Source organism: Oncorhynchus mykiss, chromosome 9 (assembly GCF_013265735.2).
Source record: "Oncorhynchus mykiss isolate Arlee chromosome 9, USDA_OmykA_1.1, whole genome shotgun sequence".
Taxonomy (NCBI): Eukaryota; Metazoa; Chordata; class Actinopteri; order Salmoniformes; family Salmonidae; genus Oncorhynchus; species Oncorhynchus mykiss.
This window is the reverse complement of record NC_048573.1, coordinates 62,253,819-62,268,700: the sequence shown is the minus strand read 5'-3', so window position 1 is coordinate 62,268,700 and position 14,882 is coordinate 62,253,819. Positions and strand designations below refer to the sequence as shown.

Sequence of the window (14,882 nt, the reverse complement as noted above, 5' to 3'; positions counted from 1 at the left end):
TTCCCTATCCTCTCTCCCTCCTCCTCATCTCCCTCCTCCTCCTTCTCCACCTAGATTAGGCCGGTTGGCTGACTCAGGCTACAGCATGCAAGTCTCAAGGCTCAGGGGGAAATACTGTAGGACGCCAAGTGCTCTTGTCTTCCTCTCTGCTCCTACAGCCATGTGCTCTCATCTGCCATGGTCTTTCTCTCTGCTCCTACAGCCACGTGCTCTTGTCTGCCACGGTCTGCCTCTCTGCTCCTACAGCCACGTGCTCTTGTCTGCCACGGTCTTCCTCTCTGCTCCTACAACCACGTGCTCTTGTCTGCCACGGTCTTCCTCTCTGCCCCCACAGCCAGAGTCTTTACTATCACTACTGTATGCCCATTCAACTGGACCATGTATGACTCCTCCAAACAGGGAATATTGGAAGAAGTTATTAGATTCCAACCATATTGCCTAATCAATACCAAACAGTCCTTCCTAATCAATACCATATGTCTGTGTTTTTATAACCTACAGTAAACCAGTGTTTCCCAACTCCGGTCGTCGAGTACTCCCAAAAGTACACATTTTTGTTGCAACCCCTGACAAAAATATGTAATGTTGGGGGTACTGGAAGACCTGAGTAGGGGACGGATTCCCCTGTTAATGACCTAAACGGATTCCCCTGTTAATGACCTAAACGGATTCCCCTGTTAATGACCTAAACGGATTCCCCTGTTAATGACCTAAACAGATTCCCCTGTTAATGACCTAAACAGATTCCCCTGTTAATGACCTAAATCTGTTTAGGTCATTAACATGGGAATCAGTTTAGGTCATTAACAGGGGAATCTAAACTGATTCCCCTGTTAATGACCTCAATAGATTCCCCTGTTAATGACCTAAACTGATTCCCCTGTTAATGACCTAAACAGATTCCCCTGTTAACTTCTTGATGCACCCATCCCGTTACCAGGATCATTTTCGTCAACAATCCACCTGGCGTGTCAGATTTCAAAAAAGCTTTTTGGCGAAAGCATACCAAGCGTTTATGTAAGGACATCTCTCTCAGCTGACAAAACATTACAAACAGCTAGCAGCCAAGTAGATTGGTCACGAAAGTCAGAAAAGCAATAAAATGAATCGCTTACCTTTGATGATCTTCAGATGTTTGCACTCACGAGACTCCCAGTTACACAATAAATGTTTATTTTGTTCCATAAAGATTATTTTTATATTCAGAATACCTCCATTTGGTTGGCGCGTTATGTTCAGAAATCCACAGGCTCGAGCGGTCACGACCGGGCAGACAAAATTTCCAAATAGTATCCGTAAAGTTCGTAGAAACATATCAAACCTTTTTTATAATCAATCCTCAGGTTGCTTTTACAATATATAATCAATAATATTTCAACCGGGACTGTAGCTTCTTCAATAGGAGAGAGAGAAAATGTCTGCTCCAAGCTGTTGCGCATGCAAAACGCTGCTGGCACCCAGCCATCCAATGACGCGATGTGATCTTTCTCGCAAATTTTTCAAAATAAAAGCCTGAAACTATGTCTAAAGACTGTTTACACCATGGGGAAGCCATAGGAAAATGAATCTGGTTGATATCCCTTTAAATGGAGTGAAGGCAGGCAATGGAACAGAGAGCTTTCAGGAAAAACAGCACTTCCGGGTTGGATTTTCCTCAGGTTTTCGCCTGCAATATCAGTTCTGTTATACTCACAGACAATATTTTGACAGTTTTGGAAACTTTAGAGTGTTTTCTATCCTAATCTAACAAGTATATGCATATTCTAGATACTAGGCCTGAGAAATAGGCAGTTTCATTTGGGTATGTTTTTCATCCAAACATCAAAATACTGCCCCCTACACTCAACAAGTTAATGACCTAAACTGATTCCCCTGTTAATGACCTAAACGGATTCCCCTTCGAGACGTGTAGGCTTACTGACCGCACCCACCAGTAATCCTACTGCAAGTAACTCATAATGTTGTCATAGCTGATGTCAGTTTTACATAGCCACGTTAATACATGATAACACCTGGGTCCCAGGCACCCTCAGCTCTGCTTTTGTGGAGCTATATTTTGCTCATGCCTCTGAGAGCATGACAGAGTTACTACCCTTGTAATGTCATGGTTCTTTTATGTGTCTGCAATGCGTGATGCTTAAACGGTGACCCATTTAAAAAAAAAAGCATTTGCAGTTTATTCTCTTATTCTTTCTGAAGTTTCTTAAAGACTTGTTCTTCTTGTGACTGAGCATATGTATGGTAAACACTCTTCCTAGTTCCTACAGTATGCCTTTTTCTAATCAATAATATTGTTATTAAATAACTATTGTTATTGGCAATAAAGGACAACAGTGAAGCATAGACAAGCTAGGTTGGACAGGGCTTTAGTTCAAAAACGTCCTGTATCACAGGTGCAGCGCATTTTCCCTCCTGTCCATAGCAGAGAACTAGAGTGGACCCCTGCAGGCAACACGTCTCTCCTCTGCAGTAGCCTAGCAGAGCTAACATGGAGTGGACCCCTGCAGGCAACACGTCTCTCCTCTGCAGTAGCCTAGCAGAGCTAACATGGAGTGGACCCCTGCAGCTGTTAGCCTTCCAGATGTGTCTCTTTTGTGGTCGGGCTGGCTTGAGGGACAGCTGCTTCCCCTGGCCCCCAGGCCCTTCACGCCCATCGCCCCGTCTCACTGCACATGACTTCCATAATGGATGCGCACAGTGTCCCTAGGCGCGTCACCATGGTAACCATCCCCGAAGTGGGCCGCAGCAGTCACACTTCAGGGAGTGTGTAGGTTATATGACACAACATGGTGTTCCAGCCTCGACCACTTCCTGTGCTGAGTAGCCTTTAATCAATGGACCACTGCTGTTAGTAACTAATCAATACACCTTTACTGCCACTCAATAACAATAAACATGTCTATAGTTCTCTCACTCACACCACCAGGAGTGCTATGTCCACCACATTGATGTATATGACTCAACACAGTGTTAAAGGTGTGTACTGATGTCTAGTGAAATATGAATGGAATAGGGCTGTCCCCGGCTAAAAATAATATTGGTTGACCGAGAGTCATCTGTTCTTTCCATCAACCGAGTGGTCTAAATTTTAAATGTGTACTTTTCCATATGTAGACACACACTATGTTTGAATAAAATCAACTATATGTAGGCTACTGAGCTTGTCTGATGCTTTAAGCACTGAGATTAAAAATGAAGACACACAAACTACTAAAGAGGGAGCCAGAGATCAATATTTAAAATGTTATTTAACAAGTCAGTTAAGAACAAATTCTTATTTACGATGACGGCCGACGCTGGGCCAATTGTGCGCCACCGTATGGGACTCCCAATCACGGCCGGATGTGATACAGCCTGGAATCAAACCAGGGACTGTAGTGACGCCTCTTGCACTGAGACGCAGTGTCTTAGACCGCTGCGCCACTCGGGAGCCCAACCAGAAGAAAAAAACCTGTTCCTGATCCTTCACCTCCCGTTGCTGCTGGCCTTCGTAAATTCTGCAGTTACACTCCTGAAGTTGCCAGGTAATACCATTTATAATAAGTCTTCATATCTCAAAATCAATGTCATGTGGCTAGTCAAAATTCTAAATGAAAATTATCCAAATCTGAAAGTAACTTCTATTGCCATTATGTAAAAATAGCCTACATAAAGCCCACAAATAAAAACATTACAGACCACAGGTAGAACATATCCCATGAATCCGATTGGCTACGCATGGCCTGATGGCAAGGAACTGGAAACATTCTATCAACTATTGTATTAACTTGGTCAAACTTACAATGTTGCATCAAATATTCTGTCCCTCAGAGTTTCCAGTGCCAGTAAGCTCAGCTGTAGGTTGTTTTTTCTCAAGGGATAAGAAGTAATCAGGTAGGTCTATTTTATGATGTTTCCACCGGATCAGAGCATCACATTTTCCCCCCTTTCATGCTGAGTTATTATCGAAAAGTAGAGAGCTGGAAAGATTTTTCAAATATGCTACGTCGAGGAACTATTGTCATTCTCAATGAATGTAAAAACTCCGTAGTGATGGTGAGTTGAGACAATCAGAAATAGTATCAGATCACCAAATCAGATCACCAGATCGCAATGGATTAGTCCACTCAGACAGGTCTCCGCAATGGATTAGTCCTCTCAGACAGGCCTCCGCAATGGATTAGTCCACTCAGACAGGCCTCCGCAATGGATTAGTCCACTCAGACAGGTCTCCGCAATGAATTAGTCCACTCAGACAGGTCTCCACAATGGATTAGTCCACTCAGACAGGCCTCCGCAATGGATTAGTCCACTCAGACAGGTCTCCGCAATGGATTAGTCCACTCAGACAGGTCTCCACAATGGATTAGTCCCCTCAGACAGGCCTCCACAATGAATTAGTCCACTCAGACAGGCCTCCACAATGGATTAGTCCACTCAGACAGGCGTGAATCAGACAGGTGTCTCGTGTTCCATATATTTTTTTTTTATATATATTTGCTACTGATTGACTAAAGAGATCTTGGTCGACCAACAGCCTATGGACCAAACAATCGACCATTCGACTAAAAGGGGTCAGCCCTAGAATGAAGTCACAACAGACATGAGTACAGCGCCAGCTAGTCACTAACATGTTTGGACAGATGGATTGTTGTGCTGGAGGTAATCGCTTGGCCTAGCAGGAATATGGGAGTGTTTTTCTTACATGGAACATTCTAGATCTGGAGCAGTGTGTGTGTGTGTGTGTGTGTGTGTGTGCAAAAAGACAAACATAGATAACACATATGAAGTTGGGCTGAGTAAGAGCTGCTGTTGACATACTGACTGAGGTGATGCCAAATAACCTCTGTTTTTCCTTATTTCTTTCATGGGCCACTTCTCATCCCAACTGAATTCACATGACATCTGCCCTGGAGAGAGTTGAGGTTGTTGGCAGGAGTTGTATTAGATGTATTTAGCCTATATTTTTATTTAACTAAGCAAGTCAGTTAAGAACAAGTTCTTATTTACAATGACGGCCTAGGAACAGTGGGTTAACTGCCTTGTTCAGGGGCAAAACTACAGATTTTTACCTTGTCAGCTCAGGGATTTGATCTAGCAACATTTTGGTTACTGGCCCAACACTCTAACCACAAGGCTACCTGCCACCCCAAAACACATATGCCTAAGCACACACCCATACACAGCCAAATTTCAAAATGTAGTCTTCAGCTCCATCGTTGTCATCAGTAAGCAGGCAGGGCCAGACTGACATGGACTTGATTGAGGAGAGGACTGACAGCTGACCCAGAGGCCCCTGAGAGTTGAGAGGGGCGGGGCCAGCTTTGCTTGGTGCAGAGCTGCCTGGTGGACTGGTACCTGGTGGCCTGACCTGCCCTGTGTGAGTAATGAGCTTGTGGGCTGCAGAGGAGAGGAGAGAGACAGGACCAGGAACTGAGCTACTGACCCCTGAACACTGATTGAACCACAGAGACACAACCAGACCAATCGCCAGCTGAGACGCACCTACCGGTAGCCAAACCCCCCCAGCGTGGGACCAAATCAACCAGTGGACGATATCAAAACACCCCCAGACAGCCCAGCATACAAATGAGAGAGAACAGCTGCAAAACTGAACAGAGCATTAGCTTCAAGTGATCCTTTGTGATCACTGGACTGTTTGATATCAACCATGAGTGAGAACACTTTTATGCTGCCCACTGCCCAGTTTCTTTCATCTCAACTTCGATTAATGATTTATTCAGTGGGCCCAGTAAGCCGTTCAATTACATTTTCCTTTGATATTTCTTAAAATTATCATTTAGATGGGGTAATATTAGGGTGACATTATCTGACGGGGGTGTCTACCATCAGTCAGTAGGGAGAAGAGTGGTTTGAGGGGACAGAGGGGAAGAGCTGGGTGGGAGTTCCCTGATCTGTCTGAGAGGGCCCTGATGCTGCTGGAAGTGGTGTTGGAGGGCCAGTAGGAGGCACTCTTTCCTCTGATCTAAAAACATATCGCAGTGATTGGGGGCACTACCCTTTGTAGGGTGCAGTCTTTTGGATGGGCTGTTTAACAGGTGTCCTGACTAAAGATCCCATGGCACTTATTGTAAAAGTAGGGGTGTTAACCCTGGTGTCCTGGCTAAATTCCCAAGCTGTCCCTCATACTGTCACCTAATCATCCCCAGCTTCCAATTGGCTCATTCCTGTCCCCTGTAACTATTCCCCAGGTTGTAGCTGTAAATGGGAATATGTTCTCAGTCAATGTACCTGGTAAAATAAATGGGTGATTGGTCTCTGAGAAGATTGCCTGGACTCCCTTTGGCTCTGCTGAGCAGCAAGCTTGCCCTATAAGTTGCATCCAGGGTTATTCTTAGCTAGCTGCTTGGGTCACACTTATTAGGCTAGGGTTAGTAGATAGTTAGTTGAAATGTTACTGATAGTCTGTAGAGCATTTACAGATGGACTATCCAAATAAAGTGTTACTGTTGTTTGTCTCCTAATACCTCATGCCCTGCCAAGACCTCCTCTGCTTAGCCACTGTGTGATGCAGGGTCACACAGATCAGGGAACTCCCACCCAGCTCCTCCCCTCTGTCCCCTCAAACCACTCTCCTCCCTACTGACTGATGGTAGACACCCCCGTCAGATAATGTCACCCTAATATTACCCCATCTAAATGATCATTTTACAGCTATGCCCTTCTAAAACAAATACATTCTAACCTATTTTCAGAGCAGACAAAAGTGTGTGTTTTCAATCTTCCAAACCCCTCATGTTGCGGAGCTCTCATTTCACTCTTGAAGCCTTATATTACTACCTCTTAAAGTCTGCACTGTTTTCTTTTCTGAGAGTGCTGTACTAAAATCCCACAGTAAAACATTGACTAGATGAGAGTGTACTGCTGCTGCTGCTCCATTTCCCTCAGACGTTCCTCAACACACATCTGCACTAATGGCCTCATAGACCCGACACATCTACCCAGAAATAATTACTCATTTATGCTTCGATTACACACCACTGGGAGACAGAGCATGCTACTGTCATCTGGTGCATTAATTCCCTTTCATGTTACACGTAGCCCGAGCCCTAACTGCAATTTTTAAATCACATGGCTGAGACGGCTTATGGTGTCTAGGAGGTCCGTCTCAACCCCACACACACACACACACACACACACACACACACACACCCCTTACTCCAACCCTTAGCCCACCAACTCATTGAGCAGTTTGAATGGAGAGAACTCCATGGTCTCCATTACACTAGTTCCTTCCTGCGGCTTAGCTGTCTGATTACACTGGCTGTCTAGTAGTTTTCAGGTTGGAAGCTAGACACACTGCTGAGATGGACAACAAGTTGGTCAATTGCTTAGCAAAATGTAGTCTGGCCAATGGGGGACAGGTAATCAGAAAATGAAATCGAAATCGAATAGCTAAATTGAGAAGGAAAAGTCTGCAACAAAATGGAGGTATAATTCTCATCCCCTTGGCTGAGAATAGAGCATTAGGACTCCGACTAAGTGTGACAGGATCAAGATAACAAAAGGATCAAGATAACAAAAGGATCTAATCTATTCCTTTACTTCCTGCCACGCTCACTGTGTTCCACCCAGGCAAAATGACAACCCTCAGCCAGCCCTCCCCAAGGCCTCTCAGAGAGAGAAGCTCTGAGTAAAGTGACGACAGCCTTTTCTGCTACCTGACCCTGCTCATCCTCAGCTATGAACACAGAACATACGCCAAATTCACCCCTCTACCCTCAGCTATGAGACACAGAACACATGCCAAATTCACCCCTCTACCCTCAGTTATGAGACACAGAACACACGCCCCATTCACCCCTCTACCCTCAGCTATGAGACACAGAACACACGCCAAATTCACCACTCTACCCTCAGCTATGAACACAGAACACACGCCAAATTCACCCATCTACCCACAGCTATGAGACACAGAACACACGCCAAATTCACCACTCTACCCTCAGCTATGAGACACAGAACACACGCCCCATTCACCCCTCTACCCTCAGCTAAGAGACACAGAACACACGCCCCATTCACCCCTCTACCCTCAGCTAAGAGACACAGAACACACACCCCATTCAGCTAAGAGACACAGAACACACGCCCCATTCACCCCTCTACCCTCAGCTAAGAGACACAGAACACACGCCCCATTCACCCCTCTACCCTCAGCTAAGAGACACAGAACACACACCCCATTCAGCTAAGAGACACAGAACACACGCCCCATTCACCACTCTACCCTCAGCTATGAGACACAGAAAACACGCCCCATTCAACCCCTCTACCCTCAGCTATGAGACAATGAACACACGCCCCATTCACCCCTCTAACTCAGCGATGAGTCACAGAGCACACGCCCCATTCACCCCTCTTCCCTCAGATAAGAGACAGAACACACACCCCATTCACCCCTCTACCCTCAACTACGAGACATAGAGCACACTCCCCATTCACCCCTCTACTCTCAGCTATGAGACACAGAACACATGCCCCATTCACCCCTCTACCCTCAGCTAAGAGACACAGAACACACGCCCCATTCAGCTAAGAGACACAGAACACACGCCCCATTCACCCCTCTACCCTCAGCTAAGAGACACAGAACACCCGCCCCATTCACCCCTCTACCCTCAGCTATGAGACACAGAACACACACCCCATTCACCCCTCTACCCTCAGATAAGAGACACAAAACACGCCCCATTCACCCCACTACCCTCAGTTATGAGAGACAGAACACACGCCCCGTTCACCCCTCTACCCTCAGTTATGAGAGACAGAACACACGCCCCATTCACCCCTCTACCCTCAGTTATGAGACACAGAACACACGCACCCCTTTTAACCCCTCAACTACGAGACATAGAGCACACGCCCCATTCACCCCTCTACTCTCAGCTATGAGACACAGAACACACGCCCCATTCACCACACTACCCTCAGCTGCGAGAAACAGAACACACGCCCCATTCAGCTAAGAGACACAGAACACACGCCCCATTCACCCCTCTACCCTCAGCTAAGAGACACAGAACACACGCCCCATTCACCCCTCTAACCTCAGCTGTGAGACACAGAACACACGCCCCATTCACCCCTCTACCCTCAGTTATGAGAGACAGAACACACGCCCCATTCTACCCTCAGCTATGAGACACAGAACACACACCCCATTCACCCCTCTACCCTCAGCTATGAGACACAGAATGTTGAAACCCTACAAGAGTATCAACTATCTGTTTAAAACCCAATACAACCCTGCAATAAAACCCAATACAGCACTGCAATAAAACCCAATACAGCACTGCAATAAAACCCAATACAACCCTGCAATAAAACCCAATACAACCCTGCAATAAAACCCAATACGGCACTGCAATAAAACCCAATACAACCCTGCAATAAAACCCAATACAACCCTGCAATAAAACCCAATACAGCACTGCAATAAAACCCAATACAACCCTGCAATAAAACCCAATACGGCACTGCAATAAAACCCAATACGGCACTGCAATAAAACCCAATACGGCACTGCAATAAAACCCAATACAACCCTGCAATAAAACCCAATACAGCACTGCAATAAAACCCAATACAACCCTGCAATAAAACCCAATACAGCACTGCAATAAAACCCAATACAGCACTGCAATAAAACCCAATACAACCCTGCAATAAAACCCAATACAACCCTGCAATAAAACCCAATACGGCACTGCAATAAAACCCAATACAACCCTGCAATAAAACCCAATACGGCACTGCAATAAAACCCAATACAACCCTGCAATAAAACCCAATACAACCCTGCAATAAAACCCAATACAACCCTGCAATAAAACCCAATACAACCCTGCAATAAAACCCAATACGGCACTGCAATAAAACCCAATACGGCACTGCAATACAACCCTGCAATAAAACCCAATACAACCCTGCAATAAAACCCAATACAACCCTGCAATAAAACCCAATACAACCCTGCAATAAAACCCAATACAACCCTGCAATTAAACCCAATACAACCCTGCAATAAAACCCAATACAACCCTGCAATAAAACCCAATACGGCACTGCAATAAAACCCAATACAACCCTGCAATAAAACCCAATACAACCCTTGTCATGTATTGTCATGTTGTGTCTTTCTGTCCTTTCCTTTCACCCTGTCTCCCTCTGCTGGTCGTATTAGGTTACCTTTTCTCCCCCGCTTTCCCCCAGCTGTTCCTTGTCTCCTCCTGACTACCTCGTCACCCCTTTTCCCACCTGTTCCCTTTTTCCCTCTGATTAGTCCCCTATATCTCTCTCTGTTTTTGTTCCTGTCCTTGTCGGATTCTTGTTTGTTGTGTTTCATGCCTGAACCAGACTATCGTCATGTTTGCTGTAACCTTGTCCTGTCCTGTCGGAATCTGCCGGTCTATCTGAGCCTACCTATGTTTGGTTATTAAAGAAGCTCTGTTTAAGTTAGTTCGCTTTTGGGTCCTCATTCACTCACCGTAACAGAAGAATCCGACCAAGAATGGACCCAGCGACTTCGGATCCTCTCCACTCAGCCGTCGAGATCCAGGGAGCGATGCTAGGCAGACACGAGCAGGAATTGTCTGCTGCTCGACATGCCGTTGAGACCCTGGCCACCCAAGTCTCCAACCTCACAGAACAGGTTCACCATCTCCGCCTCGATCCACCGGCCACTTCCAGGGCTTTCGAATCTCCGGAGCCCAGAATCAATAACCCGCCGTGTTACTCTGGGGAGCCCACTGAATGCCGCTCGTTCCTCACCCAGTGTGATATTGTGTTTTCTCTCCAGCCCAACACTTACTCCAGGAGCACTGCTCGTGTCGCCTACGTCATATCTCTCCTTATTGGACGGGCTCGTGAGTGGGGCACGGCAATCTGGGAGGCAAGGGCTGAGTGTACTAACCAGTATCAGGACTTTAAGGAGGAGATGATACGGGTTTTTGATCGATCTGTTTTTGGGGAGGAGGCTTCCAGGGCCCTGTCTTCCCTATGTCAAGGTAATCGATCCATAACAGACTACTCTATTGAGTTTCGCACTCTTGCTGCCTCCAGTGGCTGGAACGAGCCGGCTTTGCTCGCTCGTTTTCTGGAGGGTCTCCGCGCAGAGGTAAAGGATGAGATTCTCTCCCGGGAGGTCCCTTCCAGCGTGGATTCCCTGATTGAACTCGCTATTCGCATTGAGCGACGGGTTGATCTTCGTCACCGAGCTCGTGGAAAGGAGCTCGCGTTCTCCGTTGCCCCCCTCTCCGCATTACTACCATCTTCCTCTGCCGGCTCGGGTGCTGAGCCTATGCAGCTGGGAGGTATCCGCATCTCGACTAAGGAGAGGGAACGGAGAATCACCAACCGCCTCTGTCTCTATTGCGGTTCTGCTGGTCATTTTGTCACTTCATGTCCAGTAAAAGCCAGAGCTCATCAGTAAGCGGAGGGCTACTGGTGAGCGCTACTACTCCTGTCTCTCCTTCAAGATCCTGCACTACCTTGTCGGTCCATCTACGCTGGACCGGTTCGTCAGCTTCCTGCAGTGCCTTAATAGACTCTGGGGCGGAGGGCTGTTTTATGGACGAGACCTGGGCTCGGGAACATGACATTCCTCTCAGACAGTTAAGGGAGTCCACGGCCTTGTTCGCCCTGGATGGTAGTCCTCTCCCCAGGATTCAGCGTGAGACGCTACCTTTAACCCTCACTGTTTCTGGTAATCATAGCGAAACCATTTCTTTTTTGATTTTTCGTTCACCTTTTACACCTGTTGTTTTGGGCCATCCCTGGCTAGTTTGTCATAATCCTTCCATTAATTGGTCTAGTAATTCTATCCTCTCCTGGAACGTCTCTTGTCATGTGAAATGTTTAATGTCTGCTATCCCTCCTGTTTCCTCTGTCTCTTCTTCACAGGAGGAGCCTGGTGATTTGACAGGGGTGCCGGAGGAATATCACGATCTGCGCACGGTGTTCAGTCGGTCCAGGGCCACCTCTCTTCCTCCACACCGGTCGTATGATTGTAGTATTGATCTCCTTCCGGGAACCACTCCCCCCCGGGGTAGACTATACTCTCTGTCGGCTCCCGAACGTAAGGCTCTCGAGGATTATTTGTCTGTAGCTCTTGACGCCGGTACCATAGTCCCCTCCTCCTCTCCCGCCGGAGCGGGGTTTTTTTTTGTCAAGAAGAAGGACGGGTCTCTGCGCCCCTGCATAGATTATCGAGGGCTGAATGACATAACAGTTAAGAATCGTTATCCGCTTCCTCTTATGTCTTCAGCCTTCGAGATCCTGCAGGGAGCCAGGTTTTTCACTAAGTTGGACCTTCGTAACGCTTACCATCTCGTGCGCATCAGGGAGGGGGACGAGTGGAAGACGGCGTTTAACACTCCGTTAGGGCACTTTGAATACCGGGTTCTTCCTTTCGGCCTCACTAACGCTCCAGCTGTCTTTCAGGCATTAGTCAATGATGTCCTGAGAGACATGCTGAACATCTTTGTTTTCGTTTACCTTGACGATATCCTGATTTTTTCACCGTCACTCCAGATTCATGTTCAGCACGTTCGACGTGTCCTCCAGCGCCTTTTAGAGAATTGTCTTTTTGTGAAGGCTGAGAAGTGCACTTTTCATGCCTCCTCCGTCACATTTCTCGGTTCTGTTATTTCCGCTGAAGGCATTAAGATGGATCCCGCTAAGGTCCAAGCTGTCATTGATTGGCCCACCCCTAAGTCACGCGTCGAGCTGCAGCGCTTTCTCGGCTTCGCGAACTTCTATCGTCGTTTCATCCGTAATTTCGGTCAGGTGGCAGCTCCTCTCACAGCCCTTACTTCTGTCAAGACGTGCTTTAAGTGGTCCGTTTCCGCCCAGGGAGCTTTTGATCTCCTCAAGAATCGTTTTACATCCGCTCCTATCCTTGTTACACCTGACGTCTCTAGACAGTTCGTTGTCGAGGTTGACGCGTCAGAGGTGGGCGTGGGAGCCATTCTTTCTCAGCGCTCCCTCTCTGACGACAAGGTCCACCCATGCGCGTATTTTTCTCATCGCCTGTCGCCGTCGGAACGTAACTATGATGTGGGAAACCGCGAACTGCTCGCCATCCGGTTAGCCCTAGGCGAATGGCGACAGTGGTTGGAGGGGGCGACCGTTCCTTTTGTCGTTTGGACTGACCATAGGAACCTTGAGTACATCCGTTCTGCCAAACGACTTAATGCGCGTCAGGCGCGTTGGGCGCTGTTTTTCGCTCGTTTCGAGTTCGTGATTTCTTATCGTCCGGGCTCTAAGAACACCAAGCCTGATGCTTTATCTCGTCTCTTCAGTTCTTCAGTAGCCTCCACTGACCCCGAGGGGATTCTCCCTGAGGGGCGTGTTGTCGGGTTGACTGTCTGGGGAATTGAGAGGCAGGTAAAGCAAGCGCTCACTCACACTCCGTCGCCGCGCGCTTGTCCTAGGAACCTTCTTTTCGTTCCCGTTCCTACTCGTCTGGCCGTTCTTCAGTGGGCTCACTCTGCCAAGTTAGCCGGCCACCCTGGCGTTCGGGGTACGCTTGCTTCCATTCGCCAGCGTTTTTGGTGGCCCACCCGGGAGCATGACACGCGTCGTTTCGTGGCTGCTTGTTCGGTCTGCGCGCAGACTAAGTCCGGTAACTCCCCTCCTGCCGGCCGTCTCAGGCCGCTTCCCATTCCCTCTCGACCGTGGTCTCACATCGCCTTAGATTTTGTCACCGGACTGCCTTCGTCAGCGGGGAAGACTGTTATTCTTACGGTTGTCGATAGGTTCTCTAAGGCGGCTCATTTCATTCCCCTTGCTAAGCTTCCTTCTGCTAAAGAGACGGCACAAATCATCATCGAGAATGTTTTCAGAATTCATGGCCTTCCGTCAGACGTCGTTTCGGACAGAGGTCCGCAATTCACGTCTCAATTTTGGAGGGAGTTTTGCCGTTTGATTGGGGCTTCCGTCAGTCTCTCTTCCGGCTTTCACCCCCAGTCTAACAGTCAAGCAGAACGGGCCAATCAGACTATTGGTCGCATCTTACGCAGTCTTTCTTTTCGCAACCCTGCGTCTTGGTCAGAACAGCTCCCCTGGGCAGAATACGCCCACAACTCGCTTCCTTCGTCTGCGACCGGGCTATCTCCTTTTCAGAGTAGCCTCGGGTACCAGCCTCCGCTGTTCTCATCTCAGTTCGCCGAGTCCAGCGTCCCCTCCGCTCAGGCTTTTGTCCAACGTTGCGAGCGCACCTGGAAGAGGGTCAGGTCTGCACTTTGCCGTTATAGGACGCAGACTGTGAGGGCTGCTAATAAGCGTAGAACTAAGAGTCCTAGATATTGTCGCGGTCAGAGAGTTTGGCTCTCCACTCAGAACCTTCCCCTTAAGACGGCTTCTCGCAAGTTGACCCCGCGGTTCATTGGTCCGTTCCGTATTTCTCGGGTCATTAATCCTGTCGCAGTTCGACTTCTTCTTCCGCGATACCTTCGTCGCGTCCACCCGGTCTTCCATGTCTCCTGTATCAAGCCCGTTCTTCGCGCCCCCGCTCGTCTTCCCCCCCCCCCCCCCCCATCCTTGTCGAGGGCGCACCCATCTACAGGGTCCCCAGGATTTTGGACATGCGTCCTCGGGGCCGTGGTCACCAGTACCTCGTAGATTGGGAGGGGTACGGTCCTGAGGAGAGGAGTTGGGTTCCCTCTCGGGACGTGCTGGACCGTGCGCTGATCGAGGATTTCCTCCGTTGCCGCCAGGTTTCCTCCTCGAGTGCGCCAGGAGGCGCTCGGTGAGTGGGGGGGTACTGTCATGTATTGTCATGTTGTGTCTTTCTGTCCTTTCCTTTCACCCTGTCTCCCTCTGCTGGTCGTATTAGGTTACCTTTTCTCCCCCGCTTTCCCCCAGCTGTTCCTTGTCTC

The 14,882-nt window shown here is 48.1% G+C and overlaps 1 protein-coding gene across 3 annotated transcripts in view; it reads right to left on the bottom strand.

Moving 5' to 3' along the window:
• Positions 1-14,882, bottom strand: part of LOC110532593 (arf-GAP with coiled-coil, ANK repeat and PH domain-containing protein 3) — a 97,900-nt gene that overhangs the window by 54,983 nt on the left and 28,035 nt on the right. The window lies entirely within an intron of this gene.